This window comes from Ovis aries, chromosome X, assembly GCF_016772045.2.
Source record: "Ovis aries strain OAR_USU_Benz2616 breed Rambouillet chromosome X, ARS-UI_Ramb_v3.0, whole genome shotgun sequence".
In the NCBI taxonomy this organism is placed as follows: domain Eukaryota; kingdom Metazoa; phylum Chordata; class Mammalia; order Artiodactyla; family Bovidae; genus Ovis; species Ovis aries.
This window is the reverse complement of record NC_056080.1, coordinates 6547009-6560630: the sequence shown is the minus strand read 5'-3', so window position 1 is coordinate 6560630 and position 13622 is coordinate 6547009. Positions and strand designations below refer to the sequence as shown.

Here is a 13622-nt window from a genome sequence, read left to right as displayed (position 1 = left end):
CCATCTATCTATCCATCCATCCACCCATCCATCCATCCATCTATCTATCCATCCTCCCAACCACACATCTATCGATCAATCGATCCATCCATCCATCCATCCATCCACCCATCCACCCATCCATCCATCTATCCATCCATCCATCCATCTATCTACCCACCCACCCATTCATCCATCCATCTATCTATCCAACCATCCATCCACGCATCTATCCATCCATCCATCCATCCATCTATCCATCCAACCATCCACCTGTCCATCCATCCATCCATCCATCCATCCACCCATCCATCCATCCTTCTATCCATCCTTCCATCCATCCATCCAGCCATCTACTATCCATCCATCCATCCATCCTTTATCCATCTATCCATCCATCCATCCATCCATCCATCCATCCTTCTATCCATCTATCCATCCATCCACCCATCCACCCATCCACCCATCCACCCATCCTTCTATCCATCTATCCATCTATCCATCCATCCACCCATCCACCCATCCATCCTTTTATCCATCCTTCCATCCAGCCATCCAGCCATCTACTATCCATCCATCCATCCATCCATCCTTTATCCATCTATCCATCCATCCATCCATCCATCCATCCACCCACCCATCCATCCATCCTTCTATCCATCTATCCATCCATCCACCCATCCATCCATCCATCCTTTATCCATCTATCCATCCATCCATCCATCCATCCATCCACCCATCCATCCATCCATCCATCCATCCTTCTATCCATCCATCCATCCATCCATCCACCCATCCATCCATCCACCCATCCATCCATCCATCCTTCTATCCATCCATCCATCTATCCACCCACCCACCCATTCATCCTTCCATCCATCCACCCATCCATCCATCCATCCTTCTATCCATCCATCCATCCATCCACCCATCCATGCATCCATCCATCCATCCATTTATCTATCCATCCATCCACCCATCCATCCACCCATCTATCCATCCATCCATCTATCCATCTATCCATCTATCCATCCATCCATCCATCCATCCTTCTATCCATCCATGCGTCCATCCATCTATCCATCTATCCATCTATCCATCCATCCATCCTTCTATCCATCCATCCATCTATCCATCTATCCATCTACCTATCCATCTATCCATCCATCTATCCATCCATCTATCCATACACCTATCCATCTATCCATCCATCCATCCATCCACCCATCCACCCACCCATCCATCTATCCATCTATCCATCTACCCATCCATCCATCTATCCATCCTTCCATCCATCCATCCATCCATCCATCTATCCATCCATCCACCCATCCACCCACCTATCCATCCATCTATCCATCTATCTGTACACCTATCCATCCACCCACCCACCCATCTATCTCTCTATCCCTCCATCTATCTGTCTCCATACTTACCTGTCATCTGTACCTCTGTCCTCTACCCATCCATGTATCCTCCATCAGGCACCCAAACTATCATCTATTTACCCACCTGTCATCCATCACGGATCCACATCTTTCTTCATGTGTGCGCCATCTAAGTTTACCCATCTGTGCATGCATGAATGGTAAGTCACTTCCATCCTGTCCGATGCTTGGTGACCCCATGGACTGTATGTAACCCCCCAGGCTGCTCTGTCCTAGGAATTCTCCAGGCAAGAATACCGGAGTGGGCTGCCATTCCCGCCTCCAGGGGATCTTCCCGACCCAGGGATCGCATCTGAGTCTCATGCATTGGTAGGCAGATCCATCTACTATTTTCTCTTTATTATCTATTCTCTGTCAGTCATTCACGCACCTGTCTGTGTCGTTTATTATCTCTCTCTCTGTCTACAAACCAAACAATTCTCCTGCTTGTCTGTCTGTCCAACTCGCAGCTGTCAATGTGCGCATCATCCATCAATCATCTAATTTATTTGCAATGCTTGTCTCTCTGCCTGGCATCTACTCATCTTCCAGACCCAGGGATCAAACCCACGTCTCCTGTGTCTCCTGCGATGGCAGGCGGAACCTTTAGTGTGGAGCCACCGGCAAAGCCCCGAGTTCCCTGCCTGGCGCAAAAGCAAACCCGGTCACCAGTTGCCTGTGAAAGCATGGCTTTCCCTAAGAGAAGGCAGACCCTGCATCCATGTGTCCATCTGTCCAGCCAGGAGGGGGTGGTGGACATGGTTGCAAGATTCTCCCTGGGGGCTCCCGGTGCTGACCCCGGGGGGAGGGGGGGTTCTGGGGGGTGCCACCCTGCAGCCCATGTGTGTGCTTATGTGCTGGGTCAAGGCTCCCTGAGATGTGGTGTTGGCCCTAGGGAGGGTCTCCTGGGGGGGGCGGATGGGGGCCTGCACAATTTCCCATAGTCAGGGACCAGGATAAGTTACCAGAGGGGTGTGGGGTTCCCGGTGTCTCGCCCACGCCTGACTCCTCTCAGACAGGACAGGGCCCTTGGGCAGGAGGCCAGCTGGTGGACACACCCATGGAGGGATGGACAGACAGGCTGGGCCAGCAAGGAGGGGCACCCTGGGGACCCCCCCCCCCCCGGCACCCATCCCCGTCACTAACCCATGACTCCCGGCCTTCCCGCCTTCATCCCTGAGATGAGAACACAGGCCTCAGTAGGTTTGCGAGGGTGTCCCAGGTGACCTCTAAGGGGTGGTATTGTCCCCCTTCGCCCCCCTGCGTCCTGCAGCTGAGCGGGGATGTTTCAGAAACCAAGGCCGATGTCCGGAGGGTGGGTCCAGCCTCCAGACTCCTGCCACAGCCCGGTTCTTCCTCCTAGAGGCGGGCAGGGGTCTCCAGGATGCGGGGACCACATACAGGGGGTGCAGCCCCTCCAGCCGTGAAGCCTGGCCATGGAAACGCAAGGCTCCCCCCGCCCCCCGAAAGCGAAACTGCGATTCTTGCAGCTCCTGGAGGCGTTTTAAAAGGAAAGTCCGTGCTGACGTTCGGCCCTGGTGCCCATTCCAATCCAACCACTCAGCGCGGCTTCTAAAGGGGCGGATGGAGCACAGGGGCCCCGCCCGGCCCCGGTTCCTCTGCGCTCCTGCCCCGGGAGCGGGGTGGGGGGGCCCCTTCTGAACCCCACGCAGAAGACACACGACAACCTAACAGAGAGCAGAGAAGAAGGGAAAGAAGAAAAAAAAAAAACCCTCCTTGGTTTGGAAGCAGAACCATTACGCTGCGTTAATTCCTCCTCGCCATGCGTGACCCTAAGCGCAGACTCTGGGTCTGCACCGCCAGGAATTCTCAGGGCAGAGACCAGTGTGCACGTGGGGCTTCACTGCTCCCCAAACCGGGGGAGGTTTATAAAATGCAGCTTTCCAAGGAAAGAACCAGCCCGCCAAGGCAGGAGACACGAGCCTGCGAGGTTCGATCCCCAGGTGCGAAACATTTGCCTGGAGAAGGCAACAGCAACCCACTCCAGTATTCCCGCCTAGGAGATTCCGCGGACAGAGGAGCCAGGTGGGTTACAGTCTTGATTCGCAGTTTCTGGATGAATCGGGGCCAGTGAGGTGATCTCAGAGCTCACGGGGGCCCCCAACTGGCTGGAACCTTCCTCGACCAAGGAGGCCCCCCCCCCCTCACGACCCCGCCTCCGGCCCTGTCTCCGTCCCCCGGTCGTGCCTGGCCACCCTCGGCGCTCATCTGTGCGCAGGTGAGGTTTCCTGAAGTTTGTGCCAGGAGGCTGTGTTCAAAGCAGCTCCCGCCAAGTGGTCGCGCCTGCAACGCACGAGCCGCCGCAGACCGGGTTCGATCTCTAGGTCGGGAAGATCCCCTGGAGACAGGCATGGCAATCCACTCCTATTCTTGCCTGGAGAATCTCCACGGGCAGGAGGGGCCTGGCGGGCTGCCGTCCGTGGGGTCGCAGAGAGTCGGACACCACTGACTGAGCGCGCATCAAGGCCCTGTCTGTCTGAAGCTTTTCCTGTCTTGTCCGCGCGCCCCACCCCCGAGAGAGGAGGACGCACGCAGCCCTCCTTCCCAGGCTCTCATCCCCGTAAGGCCCTTCCCCGGCGGCGCCCCGGGTTCCAGACGACGCGCGTAAAATCAGAAAGTGGACGCACCTGGAAAGGCCGATGCGCGTCAGCGGTGCCAACGCAGCCCGGGGCTGGATCCGAACGCGCAGCAGCCGTGCTTCAGACCGAGCCTGGAGTCAGGAAGCCACCGTCCCGCCGCCCCCGGAGGAGCCCGGGGTGGGTGTCAGGGCGCGGCGCGGACGCCAGCATCGCCGCCGTGTCGGGCGCGCACATTGCGCGCGGGCTTACACCCTCGCCGGATCCAGAGCCTCGAAAGGTACGCGCTGCCCGGCTCCAGGCGGCCTCCGTGGAGACCCAGGGTCGGTGCAGAGGAAACCCTTTTGAAATTTCCTGTATAACCGTCTGACGGTCTGCAGTCTCCTGGCGTCCAAGCCCGCCGGGGCCCCTCCTATCAGCGTGCGCGCTGCCCCGGGGGCGGGGTGCAGGGGCGGGGAGTGGGGTGCGGCCCACGGCCGGGACCTCGTGGTGGCTCGCGCCGGCCCCCGAGGTGGCTGCTTCGGGGAGACGCCGCCTCTCCGAGAAGGTCTGCAGCTTGCAGACGCGCACCAGACCCTGCAGACCAGGAGGGGAGATCGCCGGCCCCAGGGTGCCGCCGGCAGTGAGCGGCAGTGAATCCCAGACGGAGCAGTGCCTGACGATTTTTATTAAAATTTAAAAAAAAAAGGTAAAACTGTGCTAAGCGAAGAGACTTCCTCTTGCAGGCGAAACCTGAGTGCCTGGCTACCTCTTTTGGTTCTGCAGCCAGAAGATGACCTGCCCGGGTGACCCACGCCCCGCCCCCCACCCCCGGGAACGCCCAGGAAGCCCGTTCCCTCTTCCAGCTGGACCTAGCTGGATTCATGGCCCACCCTCATCCCGACCCCCCTCCTCACCCCGGCCTCAGACTCCCCCGGCCCCTCGGCCCCTCGGTGGATGGGGCACTCCAGAGCAGAGACGGAGCTGGGCCAGTTGGTGCGGCCCACGTGGAGAGGTGAGGAAGGGGACTTCACAGCAGGTGCGCTGTGATCAGAAGGAGGCAGCTGCTGGGAAAAGACCCTCCCAGGGCCAAAGTCCGGCTCTGGGGCCCAGGGTCATGCGGAAGAGGGGATGAGGGTGCTGATTCTGGGCGGCCGTCTTCTGGGAAGTCGCAGGGGTGCTGAATGAGCGAATGTAGAACCGCAGTTTGGGAAAACCCGGGGTCATCCGTCTACTTATGGGGTATGGAGGATATAAGCACCTCTGTGTGCTCCCCTGGTGTGTGCTCAGACGGGAAAGAATCCACCTGCAATGTGGGAGACCTGGGTTTGATCCCTGTTGGGAAGATCCCCTGGAGGAGGGCATGGCAACCCACTTCAGTATTCTGGCCTGGAGAATCCCATGGACCGAGGAGCCTGGTGGGTTACACTCTGCTGGGTCGCAGAGTCGGACATGGCTGAGCAACTAACTTCTGTCTATCTATGTATCTCAGCTGTATCCAACTCTTTGTGACTCCACGGACTGCAGCCCACCAGGCTCCTTGTCCACGGGATTCTCCAGGCCAGAACACTGGAGTGGGTTGCCATGCCCTTCTCCAGGGGATGTTCTGGACCCAGGGACTGAACCTCAGTCCTCTGCACTGCAGGCAGATTCTTTACCACCCGAACCACCAGGGAAGCACGACGATTATTATTTTGTCTTGCTTGATTGCTTTTCTTTGTTTCTCTGTTTTCTCGGTTCTCTGATTGAATGTATTCTTTGGAACTCAGGGAGGCCTGGGGGCAAAGCTTTGCTACAAACTAGAAAGCAGGCTGGGGACATTGCAGGGCAGGTCTGTTCTGGGAAGGCCTCGTAGGCACCTGCCCAGTTACAGTGGGGAGGAACACGTCCGTTCTCCATGTGGTATGAGATTATTTAGTTGTTGAAAAGCGCTTTAGGTGACGAGATGGCAATCTGGCAGCCAACCAAGCTCCACTCTCATGCAAACTGTGAACTTTGTCCACTGGGTGTCTTTCCAGCAGGTGGGGGGTCTGCTCTCCAACCTGGCTCTCAGGGGTCCTGGCTCTAGCAAATGTGAAAGCAGAAGGTAAGAGAAGCATGATCTGCCACTGAGCAGGGTCAGGCCACGCCCCTGGGTAGATGCTGATGACATCTGGGGTGAGCCTGTAAGGGGAAATCCAGTTGCCCTCATTTCCTCTTCCTCCCCATGGAGACCAGACCCATGGGCGGATGGATGGATGCATGAATGATGGATAAATGGATGGTGGATGGATGGACGATGGATGAATGGTGGATGGATGGATGGATGACGGCTGGATGGAAGCACGCATGGACGGATGATGGATGGAAGATGGATGATGGATGATGGATGGATGATGGATGGATGATGATGCATGTATGGATGGATGATGGATGGATGGGTGATGGATGAAGAATTGACGATGGGTGGATGGATGAATTGATGAGAGGATGGATGGATGGATGGGTTGATGGGTAAGTGGATAGATGGGCCAGGTCACTGTCCTGAGCCTGCACTTTGGATTCCATCACACCTTTGAGAGCAAAGTGGACCTCAAGGGGTGATGAAGCCAGCCCCTAGTTTTGCAGGAACCACAACTGGCCTCTCAGAAAGGCGGGTCCCTGTACCATTGCCTCTGGGCTTCTGTGCAGCCCTGGGTGGACCACTTGGTACGGAGAATCAGGTGAACACACGAGAAGAGGAAGGGACACGCCCTTCAGCTCACCCATCAGCGCTCTCCATCAGGTCTGGTGGTTTCTCTTGAGAGGCTGGCACTGACAAAACCTCAAGAAGAAAAACAAGGTCATGGGTACAGGAGGCCCACGGGGAAGGTTTCAGTTCCCCATAGCCCTGGCACGAGGCCAGGCTGTGAGGTCTCCTTGTATGAGTGCTAACAGAATCAAGGGGATCAGAAAGGGCTCTTGGTCCCACTAAGTGGGACCCAGGAGGAGATGAGTCTGCGTTGTTCAACTGGCATGAGTTACAACAGCCCAAAGCTGGAAACAACCCGTGTCCATGCACGGAGGGGTGGTTGATAAGCAGATGATGGGTGGGTGGATTGGTGGATGATGGATGGTTGGATGGAAGGATGGATGGGTGGATGAAGGATGGATGATGGATAGATGAGTGGATGGATGGGTAGATGGGTGGATGGATGGATGGATGGAGGATGGATGGATGGATGATTGGTAAGTGGATGATGGGTGGATGGATGGATGGAGGATGGATGAATGATGGATGGGTGGGTGGGTGGGTGGATGGATGATGGGCAGGTGGGTGGGTGGACGGATGGATGGATGGATGGTTATGTGGGTGGACGGATGGATGGATGGATGGTTATGTGGGTGGATGGATAAGTAGGTGAATTAAAGGATAGATGGACGGATGGATGATGGATAAATGGCATGGGTCCATCCACACAGTGGAATATTACGCAGCCATGAAAAGGAGTGAGGCTCTGACACAGGGCGCAACGTGGATGGACCCTGAAGACACGCTGCTCAGTGAGACAGTCAGACACAGAAGGACGCACAGTGTGTGATTCCATCTGTAGGAAACGTCCAGAACAGGCAGATGTACAGACGGAGGAAGTGGCTTTGTGGTGCCAGGGGCTGGGGGAAGGGGGATGGCTTATTGGGGTGGTGTGTCTTTGTGGGGGGATGGAGATGTTCCAAACCTCGATAAAGTCAAAAAATGCACAACACAACGCTGTGGATTTTGAAATGATTCATTGAATGCTCTGTGGATTTCACCGAAATTTAAAAAAAAAAAAAAGGCAAGAATCAGACAGACTCTGTCCTTGAGAGCGCCAACTGCCCCAGGGCTTTCGAGTCCCCTGCTGGGTCCCTTCTGGCTCACCAACAAGAGCCCAGAGCCCAGGGAGCAGATGGGATATCTGACGAGGAAACAGGGTCCCTGGGTGGCCTGGATGGTCCTGGCAAGCAGAACGCGGCTGGCTGCACACAAAACCGACGAGACCCTGGAGATGGCTGTCCGCAAGCGAAAACAAAAGGCGAAACTGACGGAGGATGCAGAATCCGTAGCTCGCACTTGACTCACCCGTTTCAGATTCTAAAGCCCCTCGGGCGTGAGTTCCTCACGACGGTTTGTCTCACGGCAGCGCTGATCCTGTAACTGAAAGCAAGTCCTGGGCTCCTTGAGATGCTCGAGGACCCACCTCAACAAGGCTGGACCGTATGGAGGTGTGCAGGCTCCTAGCCAAGGACACAGCCCCCCAAGAACAAACCCTCCCCTGCCAGCTCTGTCTCTGCCCTCTGGGTCTCCTGGCCCAGGGTCTCCAGAACCCGGATTTCTCTGCACCCCCAAAAGACTCGAAATCTTGCATGTCTTAAATAATACCGCTGTGGGGGTCGCTGAGGGTGTGTGTCTGTGCTAAGTCACTTCAGTCGTGTCTGACTCTTCGCGACCCCATGGACTGCAGCCCTCTGTCCATGGGATTCTCCAGGCAGGAACACTGGAGTGGGTTGCCATGCCCTCCTCCAGGGAATCTTCCAGACCCAGGGATCAAACCCACATCTCTTTTCTCTCCTGCATTGCCAGGCAGGTTCTTTACCACTAGCGCCACCTGGGAAGCCCAACCAGCTGGTACAAATGACATAAGCTGGACATATTAAAATAATTGGAATCTATTATCCCCGAGTCCTGGGAACCACACGTCCGAGGCCAAGGGGTCCCAGGGCTAAGCTCCATCCAGAGGCTCCAGGGGAGGCACCTTCCCGCCTCTTCCAGCTTCTGGGGGCTCCAGGCGTCCATCCCTGGGCTGGTGGCCGCCTCCCTCCCGTCTCTGCCTGTGTCTCCTAGCGGCTTCTTCTCTGAGCCCGTGTCTCTCCTCTTCGCTGTCTTACAAGGACCCTGTCCTTGGGTTTAGGGCCATTGTTCTCCAGGAGGAACCTCACCTGGATTATTGCATGAATTAACCTCTGCAGAGAGTGTTTCCACTTCAGTCACAAGGTTAGCATAAGTCTTCAGGCCCCAGGGCTCAGCCGCAGAGAGAAGGGAGCCCTAAGGCTACCCCCAGACTCTCCCCGCGAGCGTGGCTTGCTTTGCGGTGGGGAGTGGGTTAATTCTGAGACAACCTGGGGGTTGTGGGGCCACCCACAGACGACACCCACCTCTGTGTGGTTTCGGGGTTTTCCTCTGGGGCAGGTCTTGGCCCCCCTCTCTCATCAAGGCGAAGACAGAACAGCTCAGAGTGAGGGACCCCATCCCCTCTTCCTTCTTGTCAAGATTTCCTGGCTTTGGACAGCTCAGAACCGAGACTGGAGGGGTGGGGAGGCGAGGAGACGAAGTAGGAGGGACATCTGTCTGGCCACCGTCTCCTGGGACGGCGCGCCTCAGGCAGGGGATGTGTTCATTTCTTCCCTCGTGGCATCCACAGGTGGACGGGGTTCTGAACAAAGTGCTTGATCAGCGAGGCAGAGGGGCAGGGTTCTCTGAGGTGGGCCATTGTGTGCGATTATGATAACAGACGCAACAGAGAGCGAGTCCAAGAAACAGTTTCAACGTTAAGAGTCACAGGGGCCTTTTCCAAGCAACACATCCCAGCAGGTACCACTGTTGCAAGCTAATCTTCCCCTACCTGCTTTCCACATGCGACACAAGGAACCGTAAAGCTTGTTTGCCTCGCTGCGGAGACGCAAAGTGAACGCTAGGGGCCTGGTTCATTCATGGAAAGACCCGGACGTCAGGGTTCTGGCCACGGTGGGTGCTGAAACCCTCTGCACAGAGGGAGAAGGGCCCCATGGCACAGTAAACACTTCTTCCAGCTCTAAAGGGAAAAGTGAAAGTGTGAGTCTCTCAGTCTTGTTTGACTCTTTGCGACCCCAAGGACGGTAGCCCGCCAAGCTCCGCTGTCCACGGGATTCTGCAGGCAAGGATACTGGAGTGGGTTGCCATCTCCTCCTCCAGGGGAACTTCCTGACCCAGGGCTCAAACCCTGCATTGTGAGTAGACTCTTTAACATCTGAGCCACCAGGGAAGCCCTATCCAGCCCCTAAATATCCCTGCAATTCTGCATGTCAGCCATTGTCACAGCAGCTGCAAGATGCTTGGTGAGCAAAGAGGTGAAAAATGGAACCGAGAGAAGGCAGGAAGTGAAGAGCCGGCCCCACCCAGCCCCTCGCTGTAGGAAGCAGCAAGTTTACCTGTGAGCCAGGCTGGGTGACTGAGATGGGCTGCAAAGCTAGGTACTGTCTCGGGGAGAGGGAGATGCCAGCAATAACTGGCGGGGGTTTCCCTGGGTTTGCTGATCGTACATCCTTGCGGAATCCGTAAAACTAGCAGCCTCAAATTCACTGATCAGCAGAGCGAGGCTCCTGGCATGCGATCTTTGAGAAGAGTGAAACTTGTTGCAGAAATGCACAAGGAACCAAGCGGTATCGTTTTAAACAAGGATGGGACGCACGAGGCGAAGTTCATGAAACATGAAGCAGAGAGACTGGTGGGCCCTTGATCAAGACAATTTTGTGCAAAGTGGCAGTTCTCTCAACTGAGGATGAGGTGTGCGGAGAAGGAGAGTTGGAGAAGGGTTTGGGAGAGTAAAGAGGCAGGAAGGTGGATGGATGGATGGGTGGGTGGATGGGTGGGTGGATAGATGGATTGATGGATAAAGAGATGAGTGGGTGGATGGATGGATGGATGGATGGTTCATGGGTAGGTGAGTGGATGGATGACGGATAGATGGGTGACCAGATGGATGGGTGGATGGATGGATAGGTGGATAGATGGATGGGTGGATGGATGGATGAGTGTGTTGGATGGGTGAATGGATGCTTGGGTGGGTAGGTTAATGATGGACGGATAAGTGGATGGATGGGTGGATGGATAGGTGAGTGGATGGATGGGTGGGTGTGTAGGTTGATGGATGGGTGGATGAGTAGATGGATGGATGATGGATGGATGGGTGGATGGATGGATGAGTGGGTTGATGGATGGATGGACAGATGGGTGGGTGGGTGGATGGATGGGTGGATGGTGGATGGATGGGTGAGTGGATGGATGGGTGGCTGGGTAGGTTGATGGATAGATGGGTAGATGGATGGATGGATGAGTGGATGGATGGATGGGTGGATAGGTTGATGGATGGATGGATGGATGGGTGGATGGATGGATGAGTGGATAAATGAGTGTGTGGGTGGATGGATGAGTGGGTGAGTGGATGGATGAATGGGTGGGTGGATAGATGGATGGACAGATAGATGAGTGGGTGGATGGATGGATGGATGGGTGGATGGGTAGGTTGATGGATGGATGGGTGACCAGATGGATGGGTGGATGGATGGATGAGTGGGTTGGATGGGTGAATGGATGCTTGGGTGGGTAGGTTAGTGATGGATGGATAAGTGGATGGATGGGTGGATGGATAGGTGAGTGGATGGATGGGTGGGTGTGTAGGTTGATGGATGGGTGGATGAGTAGATGGATGGATGGTGGATGGATGGGTGAACGGACGGATGGGTGGGTGGGTGGATGGATGGGTGGATGGTGGATGGATGGGTGAGTGGATGGATGGGTGGCTGGGTAGGTTGATGGATGGATGGATGGATGGGTGAATGGATGGATGAGTGGATAAATGAGTGTGTAGGTGGATGGATGAGTGGGTGAGTGGATGGATGGATGGATGGGTGGATAGATGGATGGATAGATAGATGAGTGGGTGGATGGATGGATGGATGGGTGGCTGGGTAGGTTGATGGATGGATGGGTGACCAGATGGATGGGGGTGTAGATGGATAGGTGGATGGATGGATGAGTGTGTGCATGGATGGGTGAGTGGATGGATGGGTGGGTAGGTTGATGGTGGATGGATGATGGATGGTGGGTGAATGGATGGATGGATGGGTGGGGGGATTGATGGATGGGTGGATGGATGAGTGGGTGGATGGATGAATGATGAGTGGTGGGTGGATGGATGATGGATGGATGGGTGAGTGAATGGATGGGTGGATGGATAGATGAGTGGGTAGATGGTTGGATGGGTAGGTTGATGGATGGATGGATGAGTGGGTGGCTGAGTGGGTGGGGGGTTGGTGGCTGGCTGGATGAGTGGATGGATAGATGATGGATGGATGGGTGAATGGATGGATGTGTGGGTGAACAGAGGGATGGATGGATGAGTGGATGATGGCTGGCTGGCTGGCTGGATGAGTGGCTGGGTGGATGGCTGGATGGCGGATAGAAGGTTTATGGGTGGGTAGATAGTGGGTGGATGAATGGATGGATGAGTGGATGGATGATGGATGGGTGGATGGATGGGTGAGTGGATGGATGGATGATGAGTGGATGGATGGGTGCGTGCATGAACGGATAAAGAGCACAAAGGCGGCCAGTGCTGTGACTTCTCAGACCCTAGTGCATTTCACTGGTCACTGGGATTCTCAATCCTTCCAACCGTGAATGAAAAACACGGACTTCCGTATCACAGAACAAACACTACTGCGGCCATTCAGCCAGCAATGTCACCTGACCGTGAGGCCTCAGGGACCTCAGGACTGAAACGGACGGAATGCACACCACCCCCTGCCCCGACCCAGTCCTCAGCCCCCATAGCCGCTCCCAACAGAGCACCCTGAGAGGACTTGGGGGAAAAACAGGATACTGGCCCCAGATAACTGGGGTGCACACCAAACAAATGACTTCAATGAGCTCAGACTCCTGCACGGAGCTTCCCGGGTGGGGCTGTGGTAAGGAACCCGCCTGCCAACCAGGAGACAGAGAGACGCAGGTTCTATCCCTGGGCCAGGAAGATCCCCTGCAGGAGGAAATGGCAACCCACTCTGGTATTCTTGCCTGAAGAATCCCATGGGCAGAGGAGCCTGGTGGGCTACAGTCCATGGGGTCGCAAGAGTCGGACGCAACAGCGTGCACGCCATATGCATGGACTCAGGTGAGAGACCCGAAGACATCATTTCTTGGATTGCCATTTCCTCCTCCAGGGGAACTTCCTGACCCAGGGCTCAAACCCTGCATTGTGAGTAGACTCTTTAACATCTGAGCCACCAGGGAAGCCCTATCCAGCCCCTAAATATCCCTGCAATTCTGCATGTCAGCCATTGTCACAGCAGCTGCAAGATGCTTGGTGAGCAAAGAGGTGAAAAATGGAACCGAGAGAAGGCAGGAAGTGAAGAGCCGGCCCCACCCAGCCCCTCGCTGTAGGAAGCAGCAAGTTTACCTGTGAGCCAGGCTGGGTGACTGAGATGGGCTGCAAAGCTAGGTACTGTCTCGGGGAGAGGGAGATGCCAGCAATAACTGGCGGGGGTTTCCCTGGGTTTGCTGATCGTACGTCCTTGCGGAATCCGTAAAACTAGCAGCCTCAAATTCACTGATCAGCAGAGCGAGGCTCCTGGCATGCGATCTTTGAGAAGAGTGAAACTTGTTGCAGAAATGCACAAGGAACCAAGGGGTATCATTTTAAACAAGGATGGGACGCACGAGGCGAAGTTCATGAAACATGAAGCAGAGAGACTGGTGGGCCCTTGATCAAGACAATTTTGTGCAAAGTGGCAGTTCTCTCAACTGAGGATGAGGTGTGCGGAGAAGGAGAGTTGGAGAAGGGTTTGGGAGAGTAGAGAGGCAGGAAGGTGGATGGATGGATGGGTGGGT

At 55.5% G+C, this 13622-nt stretch overlaps 1 protein-coding gene across 1 annotated transcript in view; it reads right to left on the bottom strand.

The window, feature by feature from the left end:
- Window positions 1-4389, bottom strand: part of LOC101114246 (P2Y receptor family member 8) — a 56930-nt gene extending 52541 nt beyond the window's left edge. Inside the window, exon 1 of the mRNA XM_042241910.1 lies at window positions 4055-4389. The gene's annotated coding sequence lies outside the window, so the exon portion shown is untranslated. The remainder of the gene's footprint in view (window positions 1-4054) is intronic.
- Between the last annotated feature and the right edge of the window lie 9233 nt (window positions 4390-13622).